General features: G+C 41.8%; 1 protein-coding gene across 1 annotated transcript in view; it reads left to right on the top strand.

Moving 5' to 3' along the window:
* tox3 (TOX high mobility group box family member 3) overlaps nt 1-18229 on the top strand; it is a 40925-nt gene that overhangs the window by 1259 nt on the left and 21437 nt on the right. The window lies entirely within an intron of this gene.

Genomic DNA, 18229 nt, shown 5'->3' with positions numbered 1-18229 from the left:
TCAGTTGCAGCCCTGAAAGCCATTCTAACCCATTAAAGAGTTTTAATTCTGGAGCGTTTACTAACAGGATTCTTGCACTGCTTGCTAATGATTTTTAAAGAGCAGGGAATTCATTTGCCAAGTCTTAAGCATCTTTTTAACTTCTCCAACAGCTCTTACATGCACATACGCACATCCAGCCCTCTTTTGCATGAATCATGTGCACTTAAACGCATCTTTAATGAACTCGTACTAAACCCTCAGACTCGAGGTGTAGCCACTTTGCTTTATCTGCGCAGTCTGATTCATGTTGTTAACAAGTTGCTTTAATTCACTTAATGAGAGCAACTTTAATGCTAATAGGTAAACAAACTTTATTGACACCGGTATCTGCTGCTGAGGCGTTTTTTAAGATAGAGTTGATGGCTTGTGATATTGTGTCTCGTATATATTTGAGACGTGATCTGTTGCTCCAAAGGTCCAATAAAAACATCTATACTACCATGCAGCCGGCAAGAAGGGTCATCATTGTGACAGAGGGGGAAAAAAACCTCAACTGCAGTGAGTTGCTTTTATAAAGTCCAAACAATAGTACACCCCCCACCCCACCTACTCACACACACACACACACACACCACCCCCTCACAAATATTCACCCCTATAGTGCAGCTCTGTTTGCTTGCAATCTGATGATGCTCAAAACAGTTACCAAGCGTTGTCTCACTGTTTCATCAGCTTGTTTTGTGATGTGGCCAACTTGTCATATGTGCCCAATTTCATCAGGTCTTCATCTGCCTGGAGAAATGTTAACTGCATTGCTTTGGATGCGTGTGTAAGAGCCGCAAGTATGATTTTTTTTTTATGCCCGCTCATAAATTTCCCAGGTCAAGTGAGATTTTCCATCTGTAACAGTAATTGGCTACGATGCAAAAGGAGGCAGTGAGCGAGCGGGAGGGGAGGGAGGGTGGTGAGAAGGTGCTTATCCAATATCTCTATCAGTTATGTTAGAGGGGGGGTGGGAGGGAGGCTAGGAGAGTACAAAGCATGTGTTTCGTGCTAATTACTGTCTCTTTCCTTGGCAAACAAATGGGCTCTTTTGCATGCATCTTTCAAATAAGCCTCAGTTTATTTGACTCAACCGGCTGAGCGCCTGCACAATGCAGAGCGGTTAGTCGTATAAAGGATGTGTCATGCTCACAAGTCACCAAGATCTGAACCACTGCCGCTCTGATCTATTTATAAGACGTCACGGCACCTTCACAAAACAGTGGAACTCGTCTAGGTATATACTTGTGATCGGAACACGGGCAAAAACCCTCTGAAACGTTGGCAGAGAGCATTTTTAGTTTTAGTGACAACAGAGAAAGAGACTGGCCCAGAGGCACTTTAAAACATCAGAGATTCTTTTAAATTCACAGAAATATCCAAATGAGTGGCACAAACTTAATTAGGTGCTGCAGTCCTGACTAATGAAGCTGCATGTTTTCTGGCAGTGAGATGAAGGAGAAACAGCAGTGCCATAGAGAAACATGCCACAACTTCACTCAGCTGAATAATGATCATAAAACGTATTTAGGAAAACACTTATAACACTGTAATTTGGCGGAGGTAGACACCGGGACACAATTACCTTGTTCCAAACTATCTTCAAGGATAATGTACAGGTTTGTTACGCTAATGGCTGCGTTCAGGTGTGTGACAGCGCTGTCACAGCAGGTTTGTGTTTCTGTTAAAGTACCTCGACTTAAACTGGAGAGGGATCAACTGCGCTCAAGGGCACGGAGGCCCCTTTTGACGGATTGAACCAATAACTGAGCAGATGCATTGTTTTCAATCTATCTGGGATAATGACTTTAAGTTTTACTGGCTCTTACATTGGGAGCACCTGGTTGCAGTCAGTAAGATTTACTGGAGCTGCGCTAGTTTGGAAAAGTATGAATGCAAGGACATATATTTATGTATTTAGCTCTCATTTGTCTAATTTTCTCATTTTGGTGCTCAGTGATATGCGATATGTCAGTTGCAGCTATGTGGTTTTTCTGAGCCCACACTTCAGCCATGCACAACATTAAATAAAGGCAAAGAGCTGTTTGGATCTCAATGGTTTTAGTATTTGTAAAAGTCAAATATGATTGACTTTAATGGTTTCATGTAAAGGACCCAGTGCTATTTCCATATTTATAGCCATCTGGTCTTTTTTTTCTCAAAGGTTTAATAATGTCTCATGCAGTACTCGTTTTGTGTAGGTTTTCATTACCTGCAGGCATAAGGGGACCGAGAAGAGCAACAGATGTTAATAATACAAAGCCTTCACCTGCACCAACACATGAGGCATATTTCCAGCACCGCTCAGACATTTGCAACATGGTGCTGATGGAAACTAACTATAGATCGGAATGTTTGATGGCACTGCAGCAGAGTCATACAAGCATACTAACGCCATGCACATGCTATAACCGTGCTATTGTAGCACATCGAGGGAAGGGGGAATTTGCAAACTAAACAACCTCGTGTGACATTAAGATGGTTGTAAGCTGGAAGCAGTAATGGGATGTGTGCTAAGTAAAGCATAGGCATTTTCGCACCAAATGTTTCGGAACTAAATTTGGAACTACTTTGCCGCGAAATATCTGGAGTATGTATTTCTTTCAGCAACTCCCAGCTGACATTGACAAAATCAAGGAATTGAGACGAGTGACCAATACACTGAGACAGCCACATCACCTCCACTACACACAACTATTTAAATAGTGGAGGGACCATGCTGTTGTCGTTTAATGCCACCAATAAAACCATATCTGGGTCTTTGACAGTGCCGTGCGGTACCACTTTCTGCACAATCTTATTGGAGCTGCCTTCATTGGTGTTGTTGTCGTTAGTCTTGTTCCAGCGTGTCATTTTTCTCCGAGAGTATTCAAAAATGGTGGTTGGGAAGAAGCTCACGTTGCCCTGGTTCCTGGAAAAAAAAAGTTCCTGCTGTGTGAAAGGGTCTGGTGTCGGCAGTCAAGGATTAGTCCTCAGCAAATCTTTACAATCACTTGTTCAATGATTGAAGAAGTGTTTTCACTGAGGAGCTGTCTTGATGACGAATCCTCCTTCGACCTAGTCTTCCCTTTTCCCTTTTAACGCTCTTGAGAATTTATTCAACATCTACATTGTATTTTATCATCCACTCCTGTGATATGAAGGACTAAATGTGCTGTAGTAGCAATGATTAGGGACCGTAACACTCGGCGTGATGATGTAAGCCTGCAGCTGCAATTATCAGAGGGTTTTATGGAGGCCATAAAATGTGTAGTAGGTGAAACAGCTGCCTGCCTCTGGTTTACACAGGCCTACTGTCCCTATACATATGCAAAGAAAGGAAAAATAAACATGGAGTTAAGGAACTGAGGAGAGAACCAGTCTGAATTACCGTATGTCCACAGCAGTGAGCCTCTGGGGCAATAGACACTTTTTGTGTATTAGCCACAGTAGGCCAGGGACTCCTTTTGTCTTTGCTGTTCCCTCTGTTTTAAAGGGGTTTAAAGGGAGGGAAGGGGTTAAACACTCTGCTCAACCAGGGGGCCTTGTGCATCTCTCCAGTGTACACAGCTGGTGCCATTTCATCACACACATTCTAAACATATCCAAGCACAACTTTAAATGCGAGTGTGTGTGTGTGTGTGTAAGGGGAGGTAACCTCAGTGGATGTCTGCTTTGTCAGGCTCAGATCTTGATGGATAGGGCTCCAAGGCGCATGTTAAATGTTTAAATGTCCAACAAGTGAATAGCTGATGTGTTTTGCCGAGTCTTTTAATTGTACCTTGTCAGAGATGTAGTTGAGCAGATTTATTAAACACCTAATTTTCCCTCTGAAATCAGAGTGTTATTTTTAGTCCGCCTGTGCCAGGAACGCCATGACAAACTGTACACCAAGTTCCTGCCTTTTAGAATGGCTGCTCTGTGTGACTGCTCTGTGATCCACAGCACATTCTGTCGTAGATATCCTGGTTATTTTTAATGCACATCGCTCCTCATTTCTCGCACGGACTTCCTCTAAACAAGGCTGACGGTTGTTGCTATGATCCTGTGTAAATGCTGGAATAATTATGTCAGGAGCGTGCTGCGGCAATAGAGGCATATTGGTGGAAATGATATAAATGTTTATGGAAACTGGCTTTTAATGGACTCGCGCTGATGGTTTCTGTAGAAGAGACCCTAAACTAGGGCTGAAACAGCTTGGTGGTAAACCATGAGCTTGATAGTTTCTGATTCCTGTGGCAGCAGATTATCGCAGCTGTCACTCTCTTCATTTTGTCGATCAAGTGGAGATGTTGACATATGGCGCGCGCACGCACACACACACACACATACGCACCCACACAAACTCATCCGGCGCTTGTTTTCTTTATTTGATTTGAACAGTCTTATCGGTATAGTTTTGACTGTCTGAACAAACCTGTGCGAAACGTCAGACCAGGTTGTTCTGTTTTGTATGTGGGATGAAAAAGGCAAAGGCTTAGAAATCTTTAACAGACATAGACCATTACCCAGATCAGCACTCGTAAAGACCTTCTGTAATCCTGCCATCGCTGCTCATAAATCTGCTTCATTACAACTCCTTGTACATTACTCAGCACGGTTCATTTCGGCAGACCTCACACTCTAAAACTGTTTCTCCACCGGTGGGTTGCGGACCCACAGGGCATCACGTTTCTGTCTGACATAGTAGTAGACAAAGAACCACTCGCTGCACTGTGTTGTCTTAGGATGTGATTTCATGACCAGAGACAAATTAGGGCCCCAGTGTAAAGCCAAGACAAGGAGCTCTGCTAACGTGTTATATGCCTTCACACAAAGCTTTTTACAGTAGCCTTTACAATGTGCACATGAGTTTGTTTTTCAGGGGAATTTGTATCATCTAATCCTGGCTGTGTTGTTGTCCATGTAGCCCATGTAGAACTACAATGACCAGCTTCTACTCCAGGGTAGGTGGTCCAGCCGGGTGGAATTTGCAAGTTTGAATTTAAGTTAATTTTATTTGTATAGCCCAATATCACATACAATGTCTCAAAGGGCTTTACAGACCTTGGACATCAGTGATTGGTGAGACGCAAGCTTCCCCCAGGTCAATATTTTGGTTAATCACATCCGACTGTTTGGTGTCATCTTAGGTATTTTTCGAAAGCTTCCAATATCTTTATCAGAACTCGGGATTACTCATTGATAGTAGAATACAGATTTTACAAAATGGCTCCTTGTAATGTCATTTCTCGCTTCTCGAAATGTCACTATTGAAAATATGTAATTATCTGATGTGCAGTTACCGTGATAATGAAACCAGGAGCAGTGATAATCCCGATGCTTCATTTGTTTTGATGGTGATTAAACTATAGTACGGTACTGACGAGCAATCCTCTGTAGGTAGTCGTAGCATTCCCCTGCAAATGTAAGCTATGTGACAAAACCGGTTTAATCTGAAGTGTCCTTGTTTGACAACCCCCAAAACATATAAAGCAAGCTCAGTCTGTATTCTCACATACCACTTGACCGTCTTGCCTTGCAATTCCCCGTAAGACAATAGCATGCTGAGAATAAGGTTTACTTCTAGTATTTAAACTCTAAATACTTTACCCGCTTTGAATCAATACAGCGTCGCCACAAGATATCCAGTATATTTTCCACCATGATAAACTGTTTTAATCAGGTTTTGGCTGACTACATCTTTGACAGCCACAACCTTGCTGACTTATTAAAGTGAAGGGGAAAAACACCCCGTGCCCCAGAAAGTGCTTTTACCATGAATTAAGCACTTTTCAAAAGGACCAGTCAATCATTTCTGGCTGGCTGATTCGGTAAGTGTTGTGTCCCTACAGTGGTTAGCCTCGCTGTTAAGTCACATTTATTTTTAAAGCACTTTCTAGAGAGACAGCCATTCCGTGTTTCAAAGATCTAATGTCCAATTCTCTTAATGGGCTCAGAGACTGTATCAAAACATTCAGCTGTTTTCCTTTTAACTTGACTTGCTTGACATAAGCCCTATGGCTCTATTCAGGGGAGTACAGTCCACTGACTGATATCCTCCATCTCACACAGTTACGGATGAAATTTCCTAGGCAGAACCTTTTGAGTTCATTGATGTTGTCTCTACACTGGACTTATTTCCTGCAGTTGTTTGTGCTGTTTTTGCTTTTATGTCGGCTTCTGATTCCTCAGCAGCAGAATTGAGGAAAAACAAATATTGCACGGTGGAAATTGTGGAGAAAACATTCAGTCGGTATGGTCACTGAATTATTCCTGTTGACTTAAGTGAAATTTAGCTGGTTGGGTGTCAGATTTAGCTGTGGCCATTGTAAGGAAAGCTCTGTGCTCATAGATATTACTCACTGATAACAATCGTTCATATATCAGGTTGAATGCGAATATCCATCTCATAGGTGGTGTGTGTGATCTGCTGCAGGCTGTGCAGTGTTACATGTTACGCAGGGTGATTAATCCCTCCTTTTACAGCTGCCCCGTGCTGCATGACACATTCCCATAATGCAGCATGTTGCCAGGTTGTACTAAAAGCACCGACAATAGAAGCAGGTGTGCAAATATCCCTCAGACCTGTTGGACAAAGAGCTTAAATAATGGTGGTAAATAAAACTTAATTTTTTTTCAATGTTCAAATAGACAGCATGTCGGGGGTGAAAGGTGCTCTGGTGTTCAAGAAGACAAACATGCAGAATAACCTGTTTACCAAACAAACAACTCGCTTACAAAAATGCTAATTTCTCCTTCAAATAGTGTGATGTCAAAACCAAATTGTCTCCCTTTAAAACAGTGTGTAATATATGTGCTGCTCACACATAAATAGAGAGAAGTCATTTTGTTTGTTTTAATGCATTGAAAACAGTCCTTTGTTCTTGTTCTTGCATGATTAACTGGATTACAAATGGTTATGCAATTTCTTACGTTGTCTCTTGAGTAGCATTTAGATGATAGTGACAGTCAATCCCACTTACTGAAACATCACATCTCTTTGTGGAAATGGGGTATGGTTAATGTCTATCTGAATCCACTTACTGCTTCAGCTATAATAATGAAGCATATAAACCTACATTGTCGTCTAAATGAGCTTTAATAGTCTCCCCGAGTGGAAATACTCTGCTACATCTTGCTCTGCTACAGTTTGATTATATATAGTATGTGCATTAGCCTGATGAGAATATTCTGTTCCACCAGTACTTTGTTTTTTGTCGGGAATGTCCTTTACCACTGTTCATGTTCGGTTAGAATATCAAGATCTCAACGCAGTGTGCTTATGGAGGATTGTCTTACACTGCTCTTAAGTCCCAGGGGAGATTGAAATTGGTGATCTTGAAAGAATGTTTGCCCTTCATGTCTTTCATACACAGGTTGTGTTGGAAACGTATTTGTATCAGTCTTGGAGAGCAGTCCTATAGATTTCAAGGTCCCTCTCGTCGTCCTTTCAATTTTATTTATTCCTGCCCTCTAATTTACCCTCTGAGTCTCTCTTCTGTGTCTTTTTATTCAGCTGCTGAAAAACTCAATGTATATGTATTTGTATGCTTTTGAAATCATTGCTTCTTGAATTAACGTAGAATACAGTAAGTAACCCTAACCCTAAGTAAAATGGGTTTACTTTTACATAACAGGTATTTAATTAGTTTTTTTGTCTCCAACTGATTTTTGTTTTCTCTTGTTTTTAAGTTGCGGGTATACAATTCTACTTTTTAAACATTTTAGACTTGAATCAACCTGGCTGTAATGAGGTTTCCTTTCCAAGACAGATGGAGAAAAGGCCAGCGGACACAAATGGCACAGAAATAATGAAATGAAAAATAAGTGTTTGTTGCTTCCCAAAGCATCTGTGTAGCTCCGCAACAACTTAATTATAGAAGAAGAGTGTGGCAATAATCGTTGCTTCTTCGGTTCACAGAGATGCAAGCAAGGTTTGATGAGGCTGTGTGGTTGAAAGCTTTGACAATAATTGGAGAACGTCATTCATAGGCAGACAAAGGGCGCTTTTTACGATCCACGAGTCAGGACAGTAAGAAAATTGCGATCTGTTTGTTTAGATGACTGTAGCATTGACGGATATCTGGTACAGATCCAATTGATTTCACATATGAAACACTATTCACAAACGCTTCCCAGTCTGTGATCTGAAGGAAGCGTTATCATTCATTCTTTGCTTCAGAAAGCTACAGCCTCAACATGAGTCCTCCAAGACTGTGATATTTGTCGATCAAATTCTCAAGCTGACCTCTGATATTTGGGAGGTTGAAATGGAGGCTGAGCCACAGCATGTCTTTGTTTACTGTGATGAGACTCTCTCTGCTGGTTGCTGAATTCTCATATTTGGTCATCGTGCAGGATAGCAGAGGTAGAAACGAGATCAAGTTCTGAGAGGCCTCAGCATTGGCCGGGTTTGCCTCCCCGCTCTGCTCCTGACAGCTCTTTCAAATCACATTCCTTTCAGGGAAACCGATCTACTTCCTCATCATTGGAAGGTCTTATTCACCGTTTCACATACCTGCACAGCCTAGAAAAAAGAAGCCCTGTCTTTTTTAAAGTGTAAGGCTCTATTATAATTCACTTGTTTCCTCCTGACAAACTAGAACAGAAGCTGAATAATTTCACTGTTTCAAAGGAGTTACAGGCAGCTGATTAAAGTGTTGTGACGGAGTTAGCCAAGGTTAACTGTCCATAATGAAACACTTTGAAAATAATGATACGCAGCGCGGTTTTATGAAGGCCTGTGGTAGCTCAGCTCAGCAGTGGTGACCTTCAGGAGTTCCACAAGCTAATCATGGCGATCCTGAGCACCCCTGTAGTTTCCAGACTCCATTACCTTCTGATAAGCATCTCGGAGAACCAAGCCTCATGCGAGATCTGCCTCCGAGTGTGTGTGTGTGTGTGTGTGTGTGTGTGTGTGTGTGTGTGTGTGTGTGTGTGTGTGTGTGTGTGTGTGTGTGTGTGTGTGTGTGTGTGTGTGTGTGTGTGTGTGTGTGTGTGTGTGTGTGTGTGTGGCACTGACCACCACCTTTGTAATTTGCAGATGCAACCCCCTTGGGTTTTGGCATCGGCACAACAAGATAAAGATGAGGATGTATTGAACATGACATTTTATGTTATCAACATTGAATTGAACTCGACACAATCATCCAGAGCAATAATTACTTCTGTTCCTAGATAACAAACAAAACACAATAAACTTGTAGTGTATTGGAAAGCCATAGTTATTGTCATCTGTGTCATCGGTTTTTGCAGGGCACGTCGTTATGTTGTTTTGTTATTAAGACCAGCAGCATATTATACTATACACTTGGGTCATCCTGCCAATACTTAAAATTTATATTGAGAACTGGCTGCCATCCGCGTTATATGATTCCTGAATAAGTGATACGTTTCTAGAAAAGGAAACAATAACATTAGGATTGGCTCACAAGTATGTTACCTTTGGGATGTTACATGCGAACGCTCATGTAATTTATGTTCATCTTGCCTGAAAAGTGCCTGCCATAAAAATGATGGATTTACACATATTGGAGCATAAGAGACACAAACTCTTTTATACAAATACAGTCTTATTTCTTGTATTATGGAATTATCTGTACCATAAATGTTCCAATTACCAGTTTTACTTAGATCACTGTCACTTATACAGAGGCCAATACATTGCGGGGTTGAAAATGTTACATTATTCTGTAGTGTTTTCTAAATCATTGACAGTTTTTTAGGTCACATGCTCATCCAGTCAGCTTTTAAGAAGAAGCTGCATTAATATTAATATGTACTGATCTTCAGTGGCTCCAGTTTGATTGTTGAGATAGAGACATGACATGTAATGAGACGGCTCTCTGTTAAGATGCACTGTTAGTGGGTATTGATATTTTGAGAATGCAATCCTAACAGGAACTAATTAACAAATAAGAATAATTGCCTGCTTCCTTCATTCATCACCAGAGCCTCTCATAATAGTTGAGCTTCAAGCAGAAACAACAAAGTAGTGCATAAATCAAAGTAGTTTCCTTTGCCAAGGCAGAACCCCCTGGGAGCTACCTTGGTGCTTAATTAAAATCCAGAAGGATCATGTTTTAAGTGTAGGTGAGCGAGCACTGAATAACAATGACAAATCATGCCCCCGAGCATCAGTGGTGTATTTTGGAGACGAAAAACAACATGTCTATTTTTTTCTATGCAAAATGAATGAGATTTAATTTGAAAGGAAGCTGTTTTGTGCGCAGTGTGGCACAGGGAAAATGCATTTTTTTGGCTATAGAACCTGCCAAAACCCCATATTGACATATTAATCTCATAATTAACCGTACAGGATTATCATGAAACGGCTCATTATTAGACAATGTTTCATGCTTATCCTTTTCAGCGCACTGTTTGTGCTTTTAAGCCTTGGGAAATCCCTCAAACATTTGGGTGGAATCTCAAAGAATAAGTCACTACGTTTGATGAAAACTGACATTTCGTAGTGAGAGGTAAACTTAAGATTTAAGGTAGATTTTAAACACCAAAGAATGAAGTTCAGTCACATAGTTGACTTCGGGCTATTATGGGCTGTGCAAGATCACAGTGGAAGTCTTTGTGGCTTCTGGATTTGACAATTTTTCTCTTACCAGGCCAGCAAACAGCGACTCCTGTCAGGGCCACACAGCGTAGCAAATCATCAAAAATGACGGAAAAAAAAGCATTTCCACTTGAAGGCAATCAAGATATATAAAGTCTCCCTTGCAACACGTTTTCTGCAAGTGTCATAATTCTGGTGTGCACCGGCTCATAGGGGAGGTTAAAAAAAGAACAGTCTATTGAAAATGGAGCGCGTGTAGTTATCAGCAGAGAAGCTCTCCCAAGTCAAATCTGCTCAATTACACAACTCTGGAGAGCTCTCCCCAAGCAACCATTCCATTGGCTAATCAGTCACAGCAAATTGCAGCGGCGAATATTTCAGACTCGACAGATTTGAATAAAGACATCTTGATTATATCCCTGCTGTACAGCGTCCTCGAATAATGTTCAGGGCCTTCAGCTGGAGCCAGCATCTACTCGTCAGACCTCCTGACGGAAGAACAAAAGAGTGGGGAGGAAAGCAAACAGTGAAACACAAGCGCTGTCAGTCAACGTGGCAAGCTAATTGGGTCGATCTCTTTAGCGAAGATGAATGAAGAGATTAACACTCCCTAGGTGTCCGGTGAGTCTCCCTCTCTGGCTCCAGGTAAATTAGCTGATGACACGTTGACAGAGGGAATTCTTTTTCCTCACTCTTTTTTTCAGCCGCAGTCAGTCATTTAGTTGTTTTGGTTCATTACCAGATTTGTTTATACATATGTTGATTAGCTTGATTTACTTTAATGCCTTCCTTGTTAATTGGACTGAGCTTTTGATTGCACTTGTTTGACAGGAGCAGCGTTTCAGGTATTTTTGGTATTAAAATGTTTGATATAGTTCTGGAGTACTGAAAGCTATCATATTGGTTCATTAGGTTCATGTTTTTACTTCCTCCAGAACATATCTACTCAATTTTGACACCAGGTAATGGGGGACATGAAGCTGAACCTAAAGTTTGGAACCTAAAATCTGGAAGTACTTAGTTGAAACTACACTGTAATTCCAAGTTGATAAACATCGCAGTATTTGTTTCACTCTGTCACTGTAGCTGTCACATCTGCATTTTGGATAGAAGCATCTTATTGTCACACCTACGGTTTTGTGTAGTTTCTCGCTGTTTAGAAGTCTTCAATCCGCACAGTGTCACCATTTACAAAAAAGCGCTGAACACAAATATTTAAAAAGGAGATTGTCCACCTGTTTGGACTGGTGGAGACTTGTATGTTTAGTGTTCTGCGCTCCACCCAGCTTTTTACTGAACCACCCTAGAACTCTCGAGTAGGAGCTAAAACACAGTTCATGAACTATAGTAGAGAAAGAGTCTAAATGGGTTCTGGTTCCTTGTTGTTTTTCATCTGTGCTGTATATATAAAACAGCTTGCCATGAGTTCTGGTATGATATATATGGATTGATATGGATGTAGCTTTGTGCAGATTGTATACTGGTAGAGAAGCGGGTCACACATGAGGCTAATGAAGACGAATGAAGAGTGATGAGAGAACACGTGTAAGGGAAGGTGTGAGTGCACAGCAGACTGCGCCCTGCTCTCGTTTATTTCGTGGAGAAACTCACAGCATGGTCCTAAAAATAGAGGTCAAGGCTCAAATACGGAAAATGTCAGTGACCCTTTTTTTTTTCTTTTTAGCTGCCTGCACTGGAGAAACAGGATAAAAGTGCTTTAAGGGAGCTGTGGTCAAAGGAGGAAATCAATACAGCTGTAAAGTGGGGTTGTACAAATACAACATATACGATTACTTTCAATTGTAAAAACAGAAGACAGATTTCAGGGTCATTTTCTTGTACACTTTTTCATGTCTAGTAATCTTGAGGGAACATTTCAAACCTAGACTTATGAACCGTTTGGTTGAGAAAAGGGTTTACTTACTTCATCTTTCAGATCGGAGAAGGATAAAGCTCTCATTACAGTTTAATTGCCTTTAATTGTAGTTTCTGTGTAGATTTCCGCCTTTGAGTACAATCTGTAGGCTTTTACCTACAGATTGTATCAGGCATTTTAATATTTGGGGAATAAGTTTGAGGAAATATGTTTCACAATCATTTAGAGGCTAGTTTCTGTTCCCACATTCCTGCATATGAGCACTCACTTACTTTGTCCTCCTAAAATGGAATGTTTAATAAATGGCAGACCTCCAAATGACTCCAATGTTTCCATGTGGCTTTGATCTCCAACCTGCCATTTTACACAGAAGACAGGGATCATTTTTGCATTCTGAGTAAAAGACGTGTGTAGTGTGTCTGTTCTGAATCTCTTTAAATGTCAGTGCAGTGATATGGGAAGAAAACTCAAGCTCAATTATTCAAGGCTGCTATCTTAATCTCGCACCGCTTTTGAAGTAGGAAATGTTCGAGTGACATTTTGAGTTTAAATACTGCTAAAAACATTAGTGAAGCACTTAGCCTGATGCTTGCTGTCACAAGAAAAACAATGTCTGCGTCTCAACAGCCTTCAGGTTTGTTAATGATGTCCTGGTGTGCTGTCAATCTACCAGATGAATGAACAATAGTATGCCAAGGAGAAAATGCTTGAAATAGCTAATTGCTTCTAAGAGGCTGCTCAACCATTCTGTAACTGCGATGTGTTCACAGATGTCTTTTCCAGCTGCTGTTTCATTATGGAACTCGCAGACATTACAGAAGCAATGCACTGGCTGTTTCTTTATGAGCCTGTCTTTGATGCATAGCGGGTCATAATGATTATAGATGCATTATTGCAAGCAGCATGGGATGGGGGGGGGGAGGGGGGAGAGAGAGATGCACGCATAGGAACGACGCAGATCCAAACATTCATATCTGTGCATTTTTCATTATTTCACCTAATTTGCCCCAGTCATTCTGTTTAATCTCGGCCAACTTGTTGATTGTCAGTTTGGAGACACATTTCTGGAGAGGCGCCCGAGAGTATTTGCAGCCGGACCTCTGTCAGTAGCGCCAAGCAACACAGCCACAAATTGGAATGTGGTACAGCTCTGGGAAAGCAGCCAAGATTTAAATTAGACAATAACCTCTGCTCTCTCTATATTGCGTCTCTTTTCCAGCTGCAGGCCCAGCCATTTGTTTAATACAGTCAGCCCTGTAGTATATAATAGACTGATATATGAGTCACCGCTCAGCAGTTTGTGTTTTTCAGATATATCGAGATTGAACAACTAGTCGGTTTGTGCTTACTGTTGACTTATGAAAGGAATAATAGAACAGATACAGGTTGCACCGTCTGGATGCACAGTTTTACACAATATTGACATAATAGGTGTTAAAACCCGGTGCTTTGATTCAGAGCTGCAAAAAGAAAAAGGAGTGTATAACCGTCGCCAAACATCCCACTGGTTGTACACATAACCACAAATGACATTTTGCAGACTTTATTGCTTTCTAGCCACAGATCCAATCAGTCAATCCACACATCAGCAGTCTTCAACATTCAGCAAAGTAAAACATAAAACAAGGAGTCAATGGGCTGGATGCTATGCTGCAGTTATGGATTAGAGTTTAAAACGAACCGAATGTTGTGGTGTTTTTGCTTTTTAATATGTTTTCTTTGCCTGTAGTATAACATGTACCGTAACACGTGTTGTTTTGATTCACGGCAAAATCTGCAATTACTCGATAAGAAACGGAACGCCGTGTCGAGTTCATCACTAAAAGCTCTTGACTGTGCACATTCCCAAAGCCAGTTATAATGAGTGTATTAGGCAGTAATGGCACACAGGGAGTAGAAAAATGTGTCTATGCTGCGAGAGCAATAAGAGAGGACTCCACTCCCAGCAGCTTTCAATAGAGCTTTATGTGGATCTAAGTCCCAGAGCTCACAGTTGTCTGACAAAACCAGGGGTAGTAGCAAAACCGTCACCATTACTGCCACCGAAAAAAAACAACCCTATTTCCTCTTGCAGAGTGTTGTTCCTCTCTCCTCTGACATCAAGCGATGTAATTGTAGTTATTAGCGTCCTGGAAACCACAGTAGCATTCTCCTCTGTAGTCAAAAGAACGGTGAGGAAAGTCAGCCTGGTTAAAATCTACTCCTCCGATACAGTGTTTTTGAGTTGGAGTCGCTTCAAAGCTGGTCCGGGTAAACAGCCTTGAGACGCGGCTTTAACAGCAGCGGCGAGACAACGGCGCCGAGGCCCGGCCCTTGTTGCTCCCCGATGTTGCCTCCTCGAGAGCTGTTTGCCCATACAACCAGCAGCCATTGTGCGAAAGCTACACCATGTTTCAGAGGCCCTCTCTATTGCCTAAGCTCCTTTGTGGCTGCGGGCCAATGGCTTTGCACCCCGCTAGATCAAAGATGGAACCCCATTTAGCTTGTGCTTTCTTTTAGGATTTGCTCTTGAGAGTACAGAGCAGACTCGCAGCGCAAAAATGGGATGCTGGATGTTGACCTGCATAATACTGAGACTAGTTGTGCTGTTCTCAGGATACGGGTCCAGTATGACAAATGCTTGGAGCGTCTTTGTTTTGGCAGCATTCGCAGGTCTCAGGACTGAGGGAATTAAGAAAACAGTAGCTATGGTACACCTCTGTGTATTAAGCTCTGTTGTGTAGCATGATGGCATTAGCTGGGACTCTGCCACTGTGGCTCGCTGTCTTCAAATTGGCCATTGCAGTTAATTAGTTGTGGAAGAACAAATTAAAGTAGGTCTGCCGTAATTTTGGTATTATTTTTTTTGGTATATAAATTCAACCACACATCCAAATATAAATAAAATAAAGGTCTACTTTTGCTTAAAGAATGTCTCAAACTAGTATTGGCATGTACAGTATGTCCTAGCTTTCTGAGATTTTGACATCCAGAAACTTCCACCAAGTTTACTTTTCTGTCCTGGTGCAGTAAAACAACCCATCCCATTCTGCAACGAAGTAAAAAGACATGCTCATAACTTACAGCAACTCCTTCACCCTGGTTCTGTTTGTGTCTCCATGATATCACCCCTTTATCCTTGCGTCCACGCCGAATATAGATATAGCAGCAAGAAATGTGCTGAATGCGCCAACTCACAAACTACAGCTTGCTTTGTCTTTCAGCTCGGTCATAACTGAAAAGCTCCTCATGACTGACAAGCTCCAAAAAACACAAGGCGTATTTGCTAAGCTGTACACACGCCAGAGCTCTTTTCTTTATTTTGCTAGTTCAGCTTGTCCTACATATGCAAACATGCTTTTATGACCTCTAACTAAATTGCAATGTTCCTGTGCCATGTGGGGAACGGGGCCCTCGCTCTAAAATATAAATGTAGTTTTCCGTACATCAGAGAGCCAATACCCCTTTTATAGTGCACTGGTGTTTAACAGTCACACACTAAGTGGTGTTAAGAAACAGGAGACCCGGGAGTTTCTGCCCACTTTGATACCTCCGGATGGGTTTAAACTGCTCCTACCGTGATGACACTAAGCCAGGCCTCAGTGGTCCAAGCAGTGAGGAAAGGGAGATAATCAGCACACAGCCCGAACAAAACTGTCATCACTTTGATTCACATCCCAGATAAGGACTAGATTTCCTCTGAAGCCCGTTTTCCCTCCACTTCTGTGAAAATGTGCTCGCACCTGGATGCAAAGGAAGGGTGGGATACTTACAATGAACTCCCCCCCCCTCAATGCTACCTTATGTAGCTGAGGACCAGCAGTCGTAATGGCAAAAGACAGGGCTGGGCTGGGGGAGTAATGATTTTAACTTTAAACTGAATTACCAATCGATTGGGCCTGCAGATCAGAACACAGCTCGCGAGCCCACTGTGCGGACACGCTGTGTTGTGAAGTCGCTTTACAAATTGACTGCAGCACACATAGGAGGAAATATATCTGTATATGTCAGCTTGGCACTGCATGTGTGAGGGCCTGCTGGGCGTGAATAGGCCTTGTGATCACCAGAGAGGCAGCTGCGGAGTGTTTTCGCTGAATTGGGTTGTAAATGAGCATGTATACGGTAAGGAGGACCTCAAGGAACCGGTAGATAACTCTCCTAGAGGCTACAACAGGGGATCGCTGCTCGTTTGAATCTGCAAACCTGCGCGTTGAATGAAAGACTCGGGTCTGGCAGTAGGCCAAGCTTAAAGGGAAATTACATAAAAATAACACGACGCAAATTACTTTGGGTTTGTCTAGATTGGAGGTTGAGCTTTAACTGTGGCGTTTTGCTGTCTTTTATAGAGACCGCTGGAGAACATATTAGCTCTAGTGTCATGTTCCAGAGAACACACGCTAGGCTGTGATTACTGAGCTCAAGCTGAACTGTAAAATCGCTTGTCAGCAGTTGATATGTTTCTGGAAAAGCTTGCACTCCTGATTGAATTAGTTTTGTGGTTTTCAGCGGCGAGTAGGAATGTGTCCAATTTGCTTACCTGCTGACAGACGCCGGCGATACTGTGACTCGGTGATCCCACTGTAACCAAGAGACAGCCTTGAGAAGCTGCTTTCTAATCACTGGAATAAATAGAGTGCTGTATTTGTCCTATTTTACACACGCAATATGTGACATTTCCTCCAACACCGATACCTTGTGGCATTTTGCTAAATTTATTCATGAGTTTTTATCTTTGGAATCAGACTGATTCGAGTGCAGCTTTAGCAAAAAAAATGTCCGTTTACACACTTATTCTTAGCGGGGTCTCTCTTTTGGAAGAAACGCTGTGTCATCTCCTATCTCCCTCTGTCATTCTCTATCATTTAATGACCACTGACGAAGCAGTATTTGATTTTCAGATGAGGAGGAAAAGGGCTGCATAATTTTCCATTTGGATGCATGCAGACGTGGGAGCTGGCGCTATCAGAGGCTCTTCAGGCACACATTCCGTGCATCTGCCCTGTCCAGTTCATGTTTACTGATAGGATCTGTGTGGTTACTCCATCATATTGGGGGTGAGATAGGGTCATGTTGGTGCAATATTGTGTTCGCCCTGAGGTTGAAATAATTTTGTTTGCTGTAATAGCTGTAAAACACCTTATTTCCCATTGGACATTCTTTCATACAAATATTCCTGCACAGGGATTTAAAGGGGGGGAGGAATGGAGCGTTACATTCTCTCTGGCTTTAGTCTGAAATACAGTCTTTAGTGCGAACCGCATGTGTGCTATATGCATGCTGTATACGCCGCATGTTGATGTAAAGACTATTCAAGTATTTCATCCTGTAATCAATTCCCGCTTCACTTACAAATAAAGTGTAAATACCACGGCTCACACAAAGACTCAAAGGCCGCCCTTGACATATTATCTTGACGTGTCATGAAAACGAATCGCTGTACTATAGATTTCAGCGAAAAAGCAGAATTACCTAGTCATCGAAATTCATCCCCATTCATTATGGCTGCTTGGTTTTCTATCATGCAGACAGCTGAGTCTTTTCAAGTTAGGATCAGGGTCCATGTAAGCTCTTAATTCTCTCCCGTTAAACAGTTGTTGAAGAAATGTGCTGTTGGTGCAGAAGAAGAATAAAAACACTGCATGCCCCAGTGTTTGCTCTGTCGTGCAGCCATGTCTGGCTCTCAGTGCTCCTCATATTACACAGCACCTTTTAACTGTGAATTTACTGTTAATAAAAGCCGGCTACCCACAGATATTTTAATGCACCCCCCCTTTTTTTTAAGGCTTCCAGTGGTTCACTTCTGGCAGAATCCTTCAGCAGAG

Source organism: Genypterus blacodes, unplaced genomic scaffold, assembly GCF_046128005.1.
Source record: "Genypterus blacodes isolate CSIRO-AG114 ecotype Tasmania unplaced genomic scaffold, CSIRO-AGI_Gbla_v1 ptg000067l_1, whole genome shotgun sequence".
Taxonomy (NCBI): domain Eukaryota; kingdom Metazoa; phylum Chordata; class Actinopteri; order Ophidiiformes; family Ophidiidae; genus Genypterus; species Genypterus blacodes.
Note: the sequence above shows the minus strand (reverse complement) of the source record. Positions and strands in the feature narration are given on the sequence as shown.